Source organism: Stegostoma tigrinum, chromosome 4 (assembly GCF_030684315.1).
Source record: "Stegostoma tigrinum isolate sSteTig4 chromosome 4, sSteTig4.hap1, whole genome shotgun sequence".
In the NCBI taxonomy this organism is placed as follows: Eukaryota; Metazoa; Chordata; class Chondrichthyes; order Orectolobiformes; family Stegostomatidae; genus Stegostoma; species Stegostoma tigrinum.
Window position 1 is genome coordinate 68,388,620 of NC_081357.1, and position 18,929 is coordinate 68,407,548.

The 18,929-nt window shown below is 39.2% G+C and overlaps 1 protein-coding gene across 6 annotated transcripts in view; it reads right to left on the minus strand.

Annotated features, from left to right (window-relative positions):
• The window catches only part of LOC125452497 (protein SOGA3-like), a 115,296-nt gene that overhangs the window by 77,275 nt on the left and 19,092 nt on the right, over window positions 1–18,929 (minus strand). The gene's annotated exons all lie outside the window — the stretch shown is intronic.

The window sequence follows — 18,929 nt, forward strand, 5'->3', positions numbered from 1 at the left end:
TTATAACAAGGTGTAGAGCTGGATGAACACAGCAGGCCAAGCAGCATCAGAGGAGCAGGAAAGCTGATGTTTCGGGTCAAGACCCTTCTTCCTGCTCCTCTGATGCTGCTTAGCCTGCTGTGTTCATCCAGCTCTACACGTTGTTATCTTAGATTCTCCACCATCAGCAGTTCCGACTATCTCTGTAACATTCATCTGTTATACTTTATTTAATTTTAATATATGAAATTGCATAGATCTTAAGCAACAAATCGGCAGAACAAAAATCAGCACACAACCTTGTAAAGAACAGGTAATCTTCATTCATATTCAACTCAGTTTTAATGAACTACACTGTGTAAGACCAAAAGCAGAATTTAAAATATTTTGGCACAAAATTGTGCAATTCTCGTCCCAACCCCAAATGCTATATATGCTAATTTTCTTAGATAAATTTATTATTTTAGAAAAGCTCTGTTAATTTTTATGCAGCTGCTGTGTCTTATAATAGAATTGTTTCATTTATACATTCAAGGTTTTAAAATTAATTGCACCGTATATACTTCTTAGTTACCCTTCAGTAAACTTAGCATTGCACACATACCCATCTTTCTTATCTGCCATATCCAGTACACAAGACTTGCAATGTAAACTTAATGCAAGTATTTTCAAAAACCAGTGTTTAGTAGGAACTGCTATACCATACATGTCGGGTGGCACAATGGCTCACAACAGCAGGGATGCAGGTTCAATTCCACCCTCAGGGTCTGTGTGGGTTCCCTCTAGGTGTCCAGTTTCCTCCCAAAATCCAAAGATGTGCAGGTTAGGTGGATTGGCCATGCTAAATTGCTTGTTGTGTTCAGTGATGTGTAGATTAGGTGGGTTATATGGGGATGGATCTGGGTGGGATGCTCTGAGGCCCAGTATTGGGTTGAAGGGCCTGTTTCCACAGTGTAGGGATTCTGTGTATTTTCAACATTAGAAATGTGTGATAGATGACAGCTGCTATTTTACACTTGAGTATATTATGCATAACAGACAGCTGCCTGGCAGTTTTACAAGAATAATTCAATTATTTTCAGAAATTGTTTTAGACCAGTATCTTTTTTGTCTTAGTAAAAAAGAGGTTGAAATTAACTTGATTTAGGTTTTGGTCTGTCCCATATTCGAGGGCCAGAATATTTTTATTACCAAGCTTCATTTGCCAGTGGTAAAGAACATATATGAAGAACTGCATGAAGGTTTGTAAGAGACACAGAATGTAGTTCACTTATTAACAGTCTCTGACATATCCATTTTAAAGTCACAATCTGTAGCATCTGCTGAAGGAAAAATAAATTGGTTTTCTTCAGCTTTAAAGTAGTTACCGCAGTGAACTGTAAGAGAACGATTTTTTGGTTGCTGCAGGCCTGTCGGTTTTTTTTTCTGGTCCAACAAAACATCAGTGTAACTCACAGCCCAAGCTATTCAGATAACTGATAACCAAATATCTTGCTGTTCGTAGGGAGAACACCTTTGTCATTGGTTTGCAAACTAGGGACAAATGATCAATGTGCTAATTTGGAAATAACACCTCAGCTCCAGTTCATCACCATTTCTGCTGGAATTCACAGCTACATAAACAGAGCTGACAACAGATATCAAATTCCTTATTTTCAAACCAAGTGGCCAATCCTTGTGATTTTCTAATCTAAAACTTTTTTTTCCCATTTCAATCCACAGCTTTAAGACAACACAGAAGTAAAATTTCTAATAAATGTACAACAAAATGCAAATAGAAAGAAGCACATTTGATTTTTGTAATTAAAGTTGAATTTTGAAGCAAACTTCTGAGTAAAACAAATACAAAAAAAACAAAGCGAGTAGGGGAGAAGGAAACAATTTGAGAGTGAAGATCTTAATACATTCTTTTGTGACTGACCTAAGTAAAGGAAGAGTGAATAAAGGGATAGAAAAGAAGTAAATCATATGGGACCAAAAGGAGAGAAGAATTGGGCTGAAATGTGTAAGTGATTGGAAGGAAACCTTTGATTGCCAAAGCTACCAATGAAAATACAATTAGGAATTTTCTCAATCGTGCCATGTTACCCAACCTATTGAAATATGAAAGAGCACAGAGTTTTATAATTATTAGGACAGCTAGAAAGGTGAGACACAAAATCAACAGGCAGAGAAAAAAAACTACATGAAGACATCAGATATTGATATGAGAACTGCCATATTGTCTAAATTGGAAGTGCAATAATGGAACATCACATATTAGATCTCTTAAGAAAATGCTGAAGTACTACACAGGACAATGATTACAGAACTGCAAAATAGTCTCAGGATGTAGTAGTACATTGAACTGGGCTCCCAAAGGCTAAAAGGACATGGGAGGTGTTCCTTAGGTTCTAAAACATTATAAAGATCTGGTAACATGGTAGCAGGTTAGGACTGGCAAGAGTGATCCTAGTACCTACAGGTTTCCAGGATCAAGTTCTGCTGGATTGAAACCATAAAAAACAGCTTGGGGTTAAAGAGCATTAGCACTGTTCTCCAGATTGGATTTAAAATGGAGAAGAAATGACTGAATCTAGGCTTGGAGGGAGTGAACTAACAAAAATGTCAACAGTACTCCATGAAATTTTCGAGAACTTGAGGCTAGTGGGATTTGGCAATACTGAGAAAAAGATAAAGATTTCGCATCATTTTGGAGATTGTTTTTCTTGGAGAATTGCAATGCAAATTGCCTCTGACCTTTTATTAGGACCAGTGAACCCTCACCACCATTGGATACTGCAAATCATTACTGTGCCAACTGAAATAAGTTCCCATGATTATCTTCTGGCATTTAACCAAGTAAGTGTAAAGGTTATGCTCATTTAAACAGAAAATCATGGTTTGGGGACACGTAACATTCTGACTTGCATCCTGATGTGAATCAGGAGTATGTTACTGGTGAACTTGCTGACCAATGCAATCTTTAATAAACAAAAGTTTTCATTACTAACATAATTCCAAATTGAAAAAAAGGTAATAATGATGCAGTTTCCAAGTCTGTTTTATAAATACAAACAGAATATTACAGAAGCACCGCCAGTCTGGCAACATCTATGGAGAGAGAAACAGTTTCATTATTCAAATTTGCTACGACTTCTTCAGAATAATGAAAGATTCAATATTATTATTAATTTTTACCAGAACAGAACTTGTTCAACCTCAAAAATGATTTGGGAGATTTTTTTTAGTACATACAGTCAAAATTGATAATAGATTAAAAATAATTAAATATCACCAATTTCTATTTACTTCTCTAATTAGCAAATTAAAAAAAAATCCACTGTTGTTTATGTTCACATATTGCTTTAGTTCATCTGTGATTTCGAGAAATCACAATAGTAACACATAAGGTACATCAGAGACCACATTGATAATTAAAGCACATCGGAGAGGGAGAATTAACATTTTTAGAAAAAAGACAAAGAAACTCAGATCCTCATAAGGTAAAGAAAACTCCTCAGATACACAGCTTATACTCCAGTAACATTTGCATTGTGTGTGTGCTTAGAATGCACATGATTGAACACATTATGGGGCAAAAAATATTTGCAGAAGCTCAGCCCTTAAGAAACTGACTGTCATCTTCATGTTAAACTGAAACACTAAGAGACACAAATGACAATATCGCACATACAATTCATTTTGTTATTGTAACTCTTGCTTTTTAAAAAAACTGTGTTTGATTCCTTCATGTGAAATTTAGGAATTATAGTTAATGAGGAAAAAATAAAGCCTTCAGAGGAAGAATCTGTTCCCTGGTACCACCTAGTGATCACAGCAGGGAGCTATAAAGTCATAAGCGTTCACACAAGTAGGAAATGCTGAAAATGCTATGCAGGTCTGACAGCAGCTGTGGAGATAATCTGATGAACAATCATAGACCTTACATATTAAGAATGTCACTCTCTACACAAAGGCTGCCCAATCTGCTGAAACCAACATTTTCTGTTTTTACTTCAGATTTCCAGTATTTACAATATTTTGTTTTTGAATCAGAAAATCCTAATGTGACAGGGGAAACTGATATTGAAATACCAATGCAATGCCAAAGTGAGACAGAAAACCTGATAAAAAGTGTTGCATATATGTGTTTACTGTCATTATTTCACATTGTCCATCAACTTTGGCTCAGTCTTGACTTGGAATCAAAGGTTTATGTGTTCTAAATTCCACTCCAAGACTTGATCATGGAAATCACATGGTTGACATTCCTGTCTAATACTGAAGGAGTATCAGAAGTAGTGTCTTTTGGCTAAGATCCATACCAAGACCTCAACTGCCCTCTTAGGCGATGTAGAAGAACTGATGGCACTGTTTCGAACAATTTTACATGTTTTAACCCCTTTGTCTTTGGCAATGTTTATTCCTCACAAAACATCACATAAAGAAAATGATCGTTTGATCTTTACTATAATGCTGTTTATGGAAGTTTGCTATACACAAATCGGTTCTCATATTTCCTTTATTATAAGTTCTTCACTTCATTATAATTCACTTGTTGTAAACCCCTTGTGCTGTTCAACAGACAAGTAAGACTTTATACAAACACAAATTTTTCTTTCAATATATAAAATGATCTTGTTTCTAATTCAGTAGAAATAATCCTTACTTTTACATGATGACAGATTTTATAGTTCACCTAATACGATGCATTTTATACGCACATTTTAGATTCATAATAAAATGCTGAAGTTCATATCCATGCAAGTAGAAAGTAATAATTTAAGTTTGTGAATTTTTGTTGTGTTTTTAATGAATGAGTGTTTAATCATTAGAGAGCATATTCATCATTTTAAACTTTAAGGAATGGTGATGACACTGTGACTTTAAGGAAGTGTGTTCTGTCCTTTTTATGAAGAAAGAAAGGTTGAGAGAGGGGTACCAAGCAGTCTGCTTCAACCCAATGAAGTACACAGCTTGAGGGCCTTGGAGTCAACACAGTGTGGAGCTGGAGGTACATAGCAGATCAGGCAGCATCAGAGTAGTAAGAAAGTCAACATTTCGGGTCAGGACCCTTCTTTCTCGAGAAGGGTCCTGACCCGAAATGTCGACTTTCCTACTCTTCTGATGCTGCCTGACCTGCTGCATTCCTACAGTTCCACACTGTGTTGACTTTGACTCTTAGTAGCTGCAGTTCTTGCTATCTTTTAAGCGCCTTGGAGTTCTTTTAAAAAGTTGGAACAATAAAAGCCACCAGCATCTGCAGCTCTTATTATCTCTGAATTGGTGGGGTCAAGCTTCCACAGAACCAGGATTTCATGTGGTTGGTTGGCTCACCGAGCTGGTTTGTTATTCCGCAGATGTTTCATTACCCTGCTGGGTAATAGCAACAGTGCAGCCTCTGATGAAGCATTGTTGTGTTTTCCCACCAGGTATTTAAACTCTGGAGTTCACTGAGCTGGATTACCTCGCTTCCAGGTTTCCTTCGCAATGGAGTATATATGGGGTCGAGCTCCATGTGTTTATTGATGGCTTTCTTAGTGGACTACCAGGCTTCAAGGAATTCCTGTGCTTGACTCTACTTTGCTTGTCCCAGGATTGGTGGGTTCTCCTTATTCATGTGGATGGAGATGAGTGAGTATTGGTCGTGTATTTTTGTTGCCGATTGATGTTCGTGTATCCTTCTGGTTAATTTCCTTCCCGTTTGTCCAACGTAGTGTTTGTCCCTCTGCTGGGAATCTTGTATATGACATTGGTCCTGTCTGTAGTGGGTACTGGATCTTTGATTTGGGTGAGCAGTTGTTGTGGGGTTGATGTGGATTTGTGTGCTACTCTGATGCCCAGTGTTCGTAAGAATCCTGTGGTCAATTCAGACATGGTCCTGATGTGAGGTAGCATGAGGAGTGTGTTGGGGCGTGCAGCATCTTCTTGGTGTCACTCGTGTAATAGGCATCTTATGACCCAGTTTTTCAGGTATCCATTGTTTTGGAATACCTGGAAAAGATACTCTTCTTCTTGGCATAGCTCTGTGCTGCTGCAGTGTGTTGTTGCCCCTTTAAATAATGTTCTCACACAACTTCATTTGTAGGTCTTAGGGTGGTTGTTGTTGAAATTCAGTACTTGGTTAGTGTGTGTGGCTTTTCTGTGCACCTTTGTTAGGAATTCCCCATTTGTCCTGCATTCCACCGTGACATCCAGGATTGGGAGCTGTTTGTTCTTCTCCTGTTCTCTGGTGAATCTGGTCCTGGTGAGAGTGTTATTTATTAATTTATGTGTCTCCTCTGTTCTGATCCGTTTAAAAATGACGAAGGTGTCGTCCACATAGTGTATCCATAGTTTTGGTTGGATTAGCAGAAGGGCTGTATTTTCAAGTCTCTGCATCACTGCTTCAGCTATTACTCGGGAGATAGGTGATCCCATGGGTGTCCCGTTGATCTGTTCGTATATTCGGCCATTAAAGGTGAAGTGAGTGGTAAGGCATAGGTCCAATAGCTTCAGCATGCTGTCTACGGAGATGGTGTCACTGGGGTCATGTTCTTGTTTTAGTAGTGTTGTCATTGTTTCTCTTGCCAGTGGTATGTCTATCGATGTAAATAGGGCAGTTACATGAAATGATACCACGGTCTTGTTGTCAACTATCCTTACGTCCTTGACGAAATTGAGGAAACCTTGGGCTGAGTGGATTGAGTGGGGTGACTTGCTGACGAGGTGCTTTAGTCTCGTTTGTATCTCCTTGGCCTATCTATGTAATGGAGTGCCTGGCAGGGGGACTGTGGGTGTGAGAGGTACTTCCAATTTGTGTACTTTCAGGAGGCTGTAGAATCAGAGGGCATTAGTTCCTTCAGGTTTCGTTCTTAAGAAGTCTGTTTTGTTGATTGATCTGGTTTGTTTGAGTGTGGTGAGAATCTTGTTGCCAAGCTGAACTGTCTTGTCTGTCTGCACTTGCCTGTACGTGTTCTCGTTGGCTAGAAGTGCATGTGCCTTGGAGAGGTAGTTCCGTATATTTAGTATTACTATCATGCGCCCTTTGTCTGCTGGTAGTATTGTGATATTCTTGTCCTTTCAGTTCTTCTAGGGCTTTCCTTTCAGCTGTGTTGAGGGTGTTGTGTTTGCTCTTTCTGGTCAGTGTCAGGATCACAGTCTGCCTTATGGCTTGTTGTGATTCTTCATTGAAGCTGTTGGTCCTCAGTGTGGCTTCCAGTGTGGCTAGGAATTCTTGAACCAGAGTTCAAACAACAGGTAGGAGAACACAACAGCACTTCATCAGAGGCTGCACTGATGATGTTACCCAGCAGGGTGATGAAACATCTGTGGAACAAGGAACCAGCTCAGCGAGCCAACCAACCACAAAATCCACAACCCGAGCTACAAATCTACTCTAAAACCTTAGAAACCAGGATTTTAATTTTAGCTTTCAATTGCTTGGGTTTGCTACATCTCTCTCTCTCTCTCTCTCTTTGCTGCAGCTAAAACCTTGGGAGCCCCTGCTGATGGAATTGTAGGTGAGACAATCTATTTTACTGACTTTGCCTCTGCCAAATGTGTGCTTATGGAATGTTACTATATAGGAAAAGTTATTGACTAAATTATACAACAGGCCAAGCAGCATCAGAGGAGCAGGAAGGCTGACATTTCGGGCCTAGACCCTTCTTCAGAAAAGGGTCTAGGTCTGAAGCATCAGCCTTCCTGCTCCTCTGATGCTGCTTGGCCTGCTGTGTTCATCCAGCTCTTCACCTTGTTTCCAGATTCTCCAGCATCTGCAGTTCCTACTATCTCTGAGTAAATTACAATTTTGTTAAGTATTTTGATAGAGTTACAGTTACGCCAGTTGTTTTCTTTTAGTGTTGTTTTGTCTGTATTTTAACAATAGTGTATGAATAAAGCGTGTTTTGCTTCAAGCCTGATAGTTTAGCCAAAGTAATTGCATCCAGAATACAGTGCCTGGCTGTTGCCTTTAAAATGAGAAAAACCTAGGGTCTTGGCCATCTCTTGGACATGTTCCGAGGGGAACTGGTCTGGTCTGTAACAAACTGGAGGCTCTTGTCGTGATCAAAGTCTAGAACTGTAGGTTGGGTTCAGGATTATTGGATGCAGAGTGGTGAGCGTTGGTGTTTTTTAACTTAGGATGTTGCATTCCGTTGGTTTAAAATAGAGTGTGCCTTTTATAGTAATGGCTCTTTCAGTCACTAAGAGATTCATTCCTGGGACTGGGAGAGTTTTGGGAGCTTTACAGTAAGTGAGAAAGGCAGAGCTTTTGGAATTGTCAAACAAGTTGAAGTTGAGCTGCCTGTGGCTATGTGGAAAGGGGAAATAATTGCTGCAATAGCTGTACATGTCCAATTGCTAGGAATGCAATCAGAATCATTGGAGGTAACTAAAATTCAATCACAAATGAAGCAGTTTGAATTAGAAGCAATGGCAAAGGAAAAACAAAAATAAAGAATAGTCCTGGCAGAACAAAAAAGATAAAAGGAAGCAAAATAGTTTGAATTATGATTAAAAGCAGAGAAAAGAGAAAAGGATGGCCCTAGCAGAAGAAAGTGAGAAAGAGAGATTTTGAACTCTGAAGTTGGAACTGAAAACTCAAAGTTGACTTGAAATGGCGGAGGTAGTGTTGAAAGGTAGGCGTAGTGATGAGAACAGTGATGGAGAACAATCCCATCATAACCAAAGACCTGTTGGGGATCTATTTAAATACGTCGAAGCATTGCCTAAATTTGACAGGAAGGATATAGAAGCCGTTTTCATTTCATTTGAGAAAGTGGCTAACAAGTGAAATGGCCGGTGACCATAACTGTAGTGTTGATCCAAACAAAATTGGTAGGTGGAGCTGGTGAGGTATTTACATCACTACCAGAGGAGGTATCTGGGGAGTACAATGAGGTGAAAAATGCCACTTCGAGTGTATATCAGCCAGTACCAGAAACCTATAGGTAATGGACAATATTTTAGGAATTTAGGAGGGAACCTGGTCAAACATACAGAGTTTGAATGGATCAAAATAAATAGTGTTCATAGGTAGATAAGGGCATTGAAAATAGATCAAACATATGATGCTTTTAGAGATACAATTATTTTGGAGGAGTTCAAAAATTCACTGGCTGAAGTAGTGAGAACTCATGTGGAAGAGGGGAGAGTTAAGACTGTGAGATTAGCAGTAGAAATAGCAGGTTATTATAAGTTGGCTCATAAATCAAAGTTTGGCTTCTGACATGAAACTCAATCCTTGAGGGATAGAAATTGAGGAAAAAAGAAACGCTCTTAATTGTCCAAATATCAACGGGGACTGCCATAGTATTAAAGGTTTGGTGGGTGAAGAATTTGTTAAATGTGTTCATGAAAATTTTCTTTATCAATGTGTAAATGTACCGAGTAGAGAAGGAACAAACTTGACCTTTTCTTGGGAAAAAAGGCTGGGTAAGTGATTGAAGTGTTAGTAGGGGAACACTTTGGGACTAGTGATCATAATTCTACTAGTTTTAAAATAGCGATGGAAAAGGATAGGCCTTGCATAAAAGTCGAAGTTCTTAATTGGAATTAGATAGATTTAAATGGTATAAGACAAGAAATTTCAAAAGTTGACTAGAACAGACTGGTCACAAGTAAAGGGGCAACTGACAAGTAAGAGGTTTTCAAAATTGTGAAAACGAGACTTGAGAGGCATTATAATAAAATGTGAGGCTGGACGAACACAGCAGGCCAAGCAGCATCTCAGGAGCACAAAAGCTGACGTTTCGGGCCTAGACCCTTCATCAGAGCTTTCATGTTCCTTTTATGGTGAAGGGCAAAGCTGGTGACAGTAGGGAACATTGGAAGAATAAAGATTGAGGTTCTAGTCAAGAATAAGAAAATCTTATCAGATATGGACAACTGGGATCAGATGAATCTCTTAAAGGATATAAAGAGTGTAAGGGCATTCTTAAGAGGGAAATTAGGAAGGCAAAGTGGGAATATTAAATATCCTTGGAAGATAGGGTAAAGGATAATGTACATATTGAATCCCTTTGGATTAAGAGTTAAAGAGAACGAAAGAGAGAACAGACTTCCTTTGAGATCCATGAGGTTGTCTATGCGTTGAGCCTCAGGAGATGGGAGAGATACCAAATTAATATTTTGGGTCAGTTTTTATTGTGAAAAAAGAAATGGAGGCTGGAGAACTCATGGAAATAAATGTTGATATTTTGAAAACAGTTCACATTACAGAAGAGGATTGCTGGAAATCTTAGAACAAATAAAGGTAGACAAATCTCCAGGACCTGATCAGGTGTATCCCAGAATGTTCTAGGAAGTTGGGGAAGAAATTGCATGGCCCAGAGCAGAAATATTTGGTACGAGAGACAGAGTAGTAGTGGAGAGTTGATTTGTGGACTGGAGGCCTGTGATCAGCAGTGTACCACAGGAATCATTACTGTATCCAGTTTTGTTTGTCATTTACATAAACGATTTGGATGAAAACATAGGAGGCATGGCTAGTAAGTTTGCAGAAGACACCAAAATTGGTGGTATAGTGAACAGGAAAAGAGGTTTCCTAAGATGACAATTGCATAACTCTTCAAAATTTGCATCATAGTTGGACAAGGTGGTTAAGAAATCATTTCGCATGCTTGTCTTCATTGCTCAGACCTTTGAGTAAACGAGTTGGTCCATTATGTTCAAGTTGTACATGATGTTGGTGAACCTTCTTTTGGAGTACTATGTGCAGTTCTGGTTGCACTCTTACAGGAAGGATATTATAAATTGGAGAGCATTCAGCATGGACTTAGCAAGATATTGTCAGGAATGGAAGCTCTTACTTATAAAAATAGGCTGGGACCTTTTTTAACTGGACAGTAGGAGGTTGAGACCTTTATAAAATCATGAGGGGCATAGATAAGGTGAATACCAAGTTTTCTCTTTCCATAGGTTGGGAGGAGTTCAATGCTAGGGGACATTTCTTTAAGGTGAGAGGAGAAAATTTTAAAAAGGACAGGTAAGGCAACTTGTTTTGCACAGACAGTGGTTTGTGCATGGAATGAACTGCCAGCGGAAGTGGTAGATGCAGGAACAGTTAAAACATTTAAAAGTCATTTGGATAAGTACATCAATAGGAAAGGTTTGGTGGAATATGGGCCAAATACGGGCAAGTGGAGCTCGCTTAGCTTGGGAACATGGTTGCCAGGGGCTAGTTGGACTAAAGACTCTGTTTCCATACTATATGGCCCGATATCTCAGGTGGTAAAAGAAAAGGAGATCTCATTGAAGATGGCAAAGATCGTTTACCACAGGGTAAAAAGGAAATCCACAAAGGGGAAGAACAGTGAAAAAGCTAAGGTGTTTTCACAGCAATAAAGTAGGCCTCATCAAGCCACAGCATTGGTGGTTTAGTAAAAACAGTGAGCAGACAGATGTGGGAAAACAAGATAAGGCAGATAGTTTTATTGAAGAGATAAAGGAAACCACAGCGGAAGCAAAAAGCTGCAAAACAATGTAAAACCTGATCAGGGTGCGTTTATGATAAAGAACCTCACCTGGGAGGCAGTGTGGATCTTGCAGCTGCTCCTGGGATTGCAGGCTTAAAGATTTATGACAGTTTTGTTTAATGGTTATTACAGTTATTATATTTCACTAATATAAGATTTTCAGTCATTTTGTTTCTTCAACATCCCAAAAAAACCAACCACAAACCAAAACTGCGATTTAACAAATGAACTTTTTTTTTCAAAACAAGCTTTTCAGGGTCTATAGTGAACGGCTGAGGTTTTTTAATTCTAAATTCAGAAGTTTAAAAAGACTATGTGTTTTAAAGGCCTTTTTTCACATTGTAAGGGATTTTCTTAAAAAGCACTGAACAATGACTTTTTTTTAAAATAAGGAGTTCTGCTTCTGTTCTGCAGAATCCAACACATTATCAGCTTTGGAGAATTCTTTTCTTGAAGCAACTTATTGAAGATGAGTTGCTTTTTATTCCGTTACTCAACTAAGTGGTTGATTTTATTTAAATTTTATGTACTTACTTTTTTTTAATTTTAACATTAATTTTCATTAGATAATGAAAAATAGGCAAGCCAAAATACAAAACCATTTTTATTGGCCTGGACTGCATAAGGATGTGTTTGAACATGTCTTACATATCAGGAAAACCTCAGGCAGTGATAAAGCCCCCAGCACCCTGAATATCCATTCTCAGATCTAAGGAACCTTTTACATCTGTCTTAATTGATTGCATAGGACCCCTACCTAAAACAAAAAGTGGAAATCAGTATTTGTTGACCATAATGAAGGTGTCTACTAGATTATCATGGCCTAAAGGATTGTAGAAGAGTTAACTCATTTTTTAAAAATTAGATACAGAATACCCACAGAGATACATTGGATCATGGGTCAAATTTTACATCAAAATTATTCAAGAAAGTTATGGATAGCTTAGGAGTAAAAAACTTCAAATCTACTGTGTACCATTCAGAATCAGAAAGAGCATTAGAACAGTGCATCAAACTTTAAAGATCATGTTGAGAGCTTATAGTCAAAATTATCCAGAGAACTTGGATAAAGGAATTCCATTTGTACTTTTTTTGCTGTTATGGATGCATCTAATGCATCAACTAAATTTAATCCATTAAAATGAGTTTTTGGGTATGAGGTGAGAGGACAACTTGAGTTAATTAAGGAGAAATTGGTGAGTCAGTGTTCAGAGACCACACATTTGGACTGTGCATCAAATTCTAGGGAAGATTAAAAAGAACGGGTGAGTTGGTTGCACAGCATTTACAAGTAACACAGCATGTAATGAAACAAGAAGCAGGCAAGAAATTAAAAATTAATAGTTTTTTTTAGAGGAGATAAAGTGTTAGTATTACTACAAGTGGTAGGTGGACCTTTAAAGGCAGGGTTTAGTGGGCTTATCAATTCAAAAGGAAATTGAGTGAGGTGAATTATTTAATTAAAAAACACCAGATAGAGAGAAATCTCACAATGTGTGTCATGTGAATATGCTCAGGAAGTGTTTTGACAACGAAGAAAAGCAGAAGGAGAATGTACTACTGGTTACAACATAGGGTGAAGAACCAAGTTCAGATGATTCTGGGTTGGACATTCCTTAAATTAGATTGGGCATTGAGGAAGTTCTCAAAAATTGGAATAAATTATTGAGTTACTTTCTATGGAAAATTGAAATGACCTTAAAGAATTAGTACAATCACATGGGGAGATATATGACAGTAATCTGGGAAATACGAATCTGAGTATGCATGATCTACAAGAAATGCTGTACCAAATAAGCGACATCCTTATAGATCTAATCCTCTAAAGTTGGCACAGGATCAAAATGAAATTGAACACATGCTCCAAGACAACATAATTGAAGCAAGTTGCAATGAATGGAGTTCACTCATAGTAATGGTTGCAAAGCCAGATGGTACCCAACGATTATGTGTACACCATCACAGTCAATGCAGTTACAAAACCTGAGTCGTAGCCTATTTCACGCTTGGAAGACTGTATTGAGAAGATGAGGGCAAGCAGCCTATATTTCAAAGTTGCACTTACTCATAGGATACGGGCATACAATTATCTGGAAGAGCAAAGGAAATTTCAGCTTTTGTGACACTGAATGAACTGCACCAGTTGAAAGTCATGCCAGTTGATATGAAAAATGTGCCAGCCACATTTTAAAGACTAACCAAAAATGTCATTTCCAGACTATCCAACTGTGTAATGTACATAGACCATCTGGAAATTTTGACTCACACATAGAAGGAATATTTGGAGCATGTATCGGAATTGTTTGATTGACTTCAGGAGGTGGAGGCGGGCGTGGAGATAAACCTGGCTAAGAGTAAGTTTGCAAAAACCCAAGTCAAGTACCTGGACTATGTCTTTGAATGTGGACAAATGGACCCACAGTATGTGTAAACAGAGGTTATTGGGGAGTTTCCATATCAACGAACAGGGAACTCCGCGTGGCATGGTGGTTCAGAAGTTAGTAGTGCTGCCTCACAGCGCCAGGGACCTGGGTTTGATTCCACCCTCAAGTGACAGTCTGTGTGGAGTTTGCACATTCGCTCCATGTCTGTGTGGGTGCTCCGGTTACCTCCCACAGTTCAAAGATGTGCGGGTTAGGTGGATTGGCCATGCTAAATTGCCCGTAGTGTCCGGGGTGTGTAGGTGAGGAGGATTAGCCGTGGGAAATGTAGGGTTAGAGGGAAAGGGTAGGGGCTTGGATCTGGGTGAGATGCTTTTTGGAGGGGTGGCGCGGATACTTATTAGGCCAAAATGTCTGTTTCCACACTGCAGGGATTATGATAGAAGTACTACAATTCCTGGGATTGAGTGATTATTACTTGAAGTTCATACCAAATTTCAGCACTATGGTTGCTCCATAGACTGACTTGTTGAAGTGGTGCAGAAAATGTCCGTGGATGGAGGAAAGTCAGAAGGCAGTTGGCAGCCTGAAAATTGTGTAACCACTGTCCCAATATTAGCCATATCTAATTACTCAGAGCCATTCAAAGTGCTATTAATGCGAGTGATGTGGGTGCCGGTGGTATACTCTGGCAAGAAGATAGAAAGGCCTATTGGGTCTTTTTCCAGAAAGTTGAGTCATCATCAACAGAAATATTCCATAAAGGAGAAGGAGATCTTGAGTTTGGTGTTGGCATTGCAACGTCTCAACATTTTCTTGCCAGTAATGTGTCTGAGAGAATTGTATATACTGATCCTAACCCCTTAAAGCTTTTGGAAAAAGTTAAGGATAAAAATTTCATGCTATTTTTTGGAGCTTATTATTGTAGCCATTCAATTTGAAAATTATACATGTGGCAAGACAAGAGAACATAACTGCTGACACACTGTCGTGACTTTGGTAAAGGAAGATGGAGGCATTCGGTGGTGGGAAGAAAATGGACTAAAATGGACTGTAGCAGTGAATGTTTGCATGCTTCGAGGTAATGTAATGTATATGTATTGTAGTATATTGATAGCATAAGCTAAAGCTTTTTAAAAAGAAGCCATCGTTACGTATTTATGACTCACTTTTATAAGGGGAGAGTTGAGATGATACTATGGCTTTATGAAGTGTATTTTGTCCTTTTTTTTAAATGAAGAGAGATTGAGACAGAGGTACCAAGCAATCTGCTCCAAGCCAATAAAGTGAACAGCTTGTGAGGTGTTAGGTTTTTTCTTTAAAAGTTGGAACAATAGAAGCAGCTTGAACAGCTAATGCCATGTTCCCAAAGAACCAGGCTTTTAGTTTTGGCTTTCAAAAGCAGTTAGGGTTGTGAAAACTGCTACAGCTTTCTCCCTCTTTGCTACAGCTAAACATTTGGATTCACTTCCTACTGCTAGAAATGCATACGAGACAATCTATGTTACTGAATTTGTCTTTGCCAATGGCGTGCTAATGGGGTTTTACTATATTGTAACAGTTAATGAGCAGTTCACTATTTTGTCAAGTATTTCAATAGGGTTCAATTCTTTTCTTTCTTTTTTATTATGTCTCTATTTTAACTAGAGTCATAGGGATAAACAGCACAGAAACAGATTCTTCGGTCTAATTCATCCATGCCGACTAGATATTCTAAATAAATCTAGACTTACTTGCGAGCATTTGGCCCGTTTCTCTCTCAATCCTTCCAATTCATACACCCATCCAGATGCCTTTAAAATTGTACCAGCCTCCTCCACCTCCTCTGGAAGCTCATTCCATACAGGCGCTGCCCTCTGCATGAAAAAGCTGCCCCTTAGATACCTTCAAAAACTTTTCCCTCTCACCTTAAACCTACGATCTCTAGTTCTGGACTCCCCTACCCAGGGGAAAAGGCTGTGGCTTTTTACCTTAATAATGCCCCTCATGATTTTATAAACCTCTATAAGATCAGCCATCAGCCTCTGATGCTCCAGGGAAAATAGCCCCACTCTATAGTTCAAACACTCCAACCCTGGCAAACCTTGTAAGTCTTTTCTGAACTCTTTCAAGTTTCACAATAACGTTCCTGTGGCAGGGAGACCCTAGAGCTGAATGCAGCTTTCCAAAATTGGTTTAACCAACGTTCCGTAGAGATGCAACATGACCTCCCAACTCCTATACTCAATGCATTGACCAATAAAAGCAAGCATACTAAACACCTTATTCATTATCCTGTCTATGTACGACTCTATTTCCAAGGAGCTAAGATGCTGCACTCCAAGGTCTCTTTGTTCTGTAACACTCCCCTGGACATTACCATTAAGTGTATAAGTACTACCCTGATTTGCCCTTACAAAATGCAGCACCTCATATTTATCTAAATTAAACTCCATCTGCCATTCCTCAGCACATCTGGCCATCTGATCAAGGTCCCATTGTACTCTGAGACTCTCCATTACACCACCCATTTTGGTATCATTTGCAAACTTACTAACCATACCTCCTTTGTTCATATCCAAATTATTTATATAATTGACAAAAAGCAATGGACCCAGCAACAATCTTTGCAACATACCACTGGTCACAGCCTCCAGTCCAAAAAGCAATCCTCACCACCACCTCTGGCTCAAAGGTAGGAGACAATCTGCATCCAAATGGCTAGCACTCTTTGTATTCCATGTGATCTAGCCTCGCTAACTAGTCTACCATGAAGGACATTGTCGAATGCCTTACTGAAATCCATATACATAATGAGCACTACTCTGCCTTCTTTAATCTTCTTCATCACTTCTTCAAAAAATTCAACCAAGCTAGTGAGACATGGTTTCCCATGCACATAGCCATATTGACTATCCCACTGATTAGTCCATGCCTTTCCAAATACATGTAAATCCTGTCCCTAAGAATCCCCTCCAACAACTTACCCACCACTGATGTTAGGCTCACCTACAGTCTATATTTTCCAGGCTTCTCCTTGCCATCTTTCTTATAATAATCACATCACATCAGCCAATCACCACTCTTCCAACACCTCACCCATGGCTGTCGATGACAGAAATGTCTCACAAAGGGGCCCGGCAATCAGTTTCCTAGCTTCCCACAGAGTTCTAGGGTATACCTGATCAGGTCCTGGGAATTATCCACTTTTATGCGTTTTAAGACATTCAGCATCTCCTCCCGCGTAACATAGACACTTTTCAAGATTCGCTATTCATTTCCCACATTCTCTATCCTCCACATCCTTTTCCACAGTAAACACTGATACAAAATACTCATGTAGTATCTCACCCACCTCTTGTGGTTCCACACAGAGAGGGCTTTGCTGATCTTTAAAGGGACCTATTCTCTCCCTAGTCACACTTTTCTTCTTCATGTACTTGTAGAATCGCTTTGGATTCTCCTTAATCCTGCTTGCCAAAGCTATTTTATGTCCCCTTTTTGCCCTCCTGATTTCCCATCTTGAATATAATCCTACTGCCCTTAGGCATGCTAGAGATTCACTCAATTCCTGTTGTCTATACGTGACAGATACTTACCTAATTTTCTTGACTAGAATCTCAATTTCTGTAGTCATCCAGCATTCCCTACATCTACCAACCTCCTTCACACTAACAAGAACATACTTATCTTTGGACTCTCATTATCTCATTTCTGAGATTTCATAACTCATTTCATAACTTTCCAGTTATCCCTTTAATTGTGAATATCCATTCCCAATCAACCTTTGAAAGTTCTTGTCCAATACTGTCAAAATCAGCGTTCCTGCAACTTAGAGCTTCTAATTTTTTTGGTCAGGTCTATCCTGTTCCATAACTACTTTAAAACTAATCGAGTTATAATCACTAGCCCCAAAATGCTCCCCTCTGGCACCTCAGTCACTTGCTCTTCCTTACTTCCCAAGGTAAAGTTAAGTTTTGCACCTTCTCTGATAGGTACATCCACATACTGAATCAGAAAATTTTCTTGTGCACAGTTAAATTCCTCTCCATCCAAGCCCTTAACATTATGGCAGTCCCAGTCTAATTTTGAAAGTTAAAATTTCCTACCATAACCAGCTTATTATTCTTACAGATAACTGAGTCTCCTTACAAATTTGTTTCTCAATTCCCTGCTGACTACTGGGGTATGTATAGTACGGTCCCAATAAAATAATCATCCCTTTTTTATTTCTCAGTTCCACACAAATAACATCACTGGATGTACTCCCCGGAATATCCTCCCTCACTCCAGTGTAATGTTATCCCTAACCAAAAATGCCAGTCCCCCTCCTCTCTAGCCACCCCACACCACACCCCCATCTTTCTATCCTTCCTATAGTATCTATTCCCTGAAACATAAAGCTAGTGGTCCGGTCCAAACCTAAGCTACATTTCTGTAGTAGCTATGAGATCCCAGTCCCATGTTCCCAATCATGCCCCAAGTTCATCTGCTGTAGCCTGTCAGCCTTTGAAATAAATGCAGCTTGATTTATCAGTCCTGCCTCATTTTCTGTCTTGCTCGTGCTTGCCTTGGCTGTTTGACTTGCTCCTTTTTTCAAATTCACCAGCCTCAGACCGATCTCTCTTCTCACTTTCTCTCTGGGACCCACACTAGTTTAAACTGAGTAGGTCTAGCAAATCTTGTGCCAGTGCCTTTGTCCCCTTCCAATTCACGTGCAATCCATCTTTCTTCTACAGGTCACTTCTACCTCAGAAGAGATTCCATTGATCCAAAAATGTGTATCCTTCTGCCCTGCACCGGCTCCTCAACCACATATTGATCTGCTGTGTTCTCATATTCCCACTCTCACTAGCATGTGGCACCGGGAATTATTATTATTATTATTATTATTATTATTATTATCCTGAAGGACCTATTTTTTAATGTCCTGCCTAATTTCCTACATTCTTTCCTCAGAACCCCATCCTTTTTTCTTCCTATGTCATTGGTACCAACATGGTCACTCTCCCTTTTGAGATTATTTTGCAGCCTGTCCAAGACATCCTTGATCCTGGTACCAGGAGGACAACTGATCATTCTGATGTCTTGCTGTCCGCTGCAGCAATGTCTGTCTGTGCCTCTGACGGGAGAGTACACTATCACAATC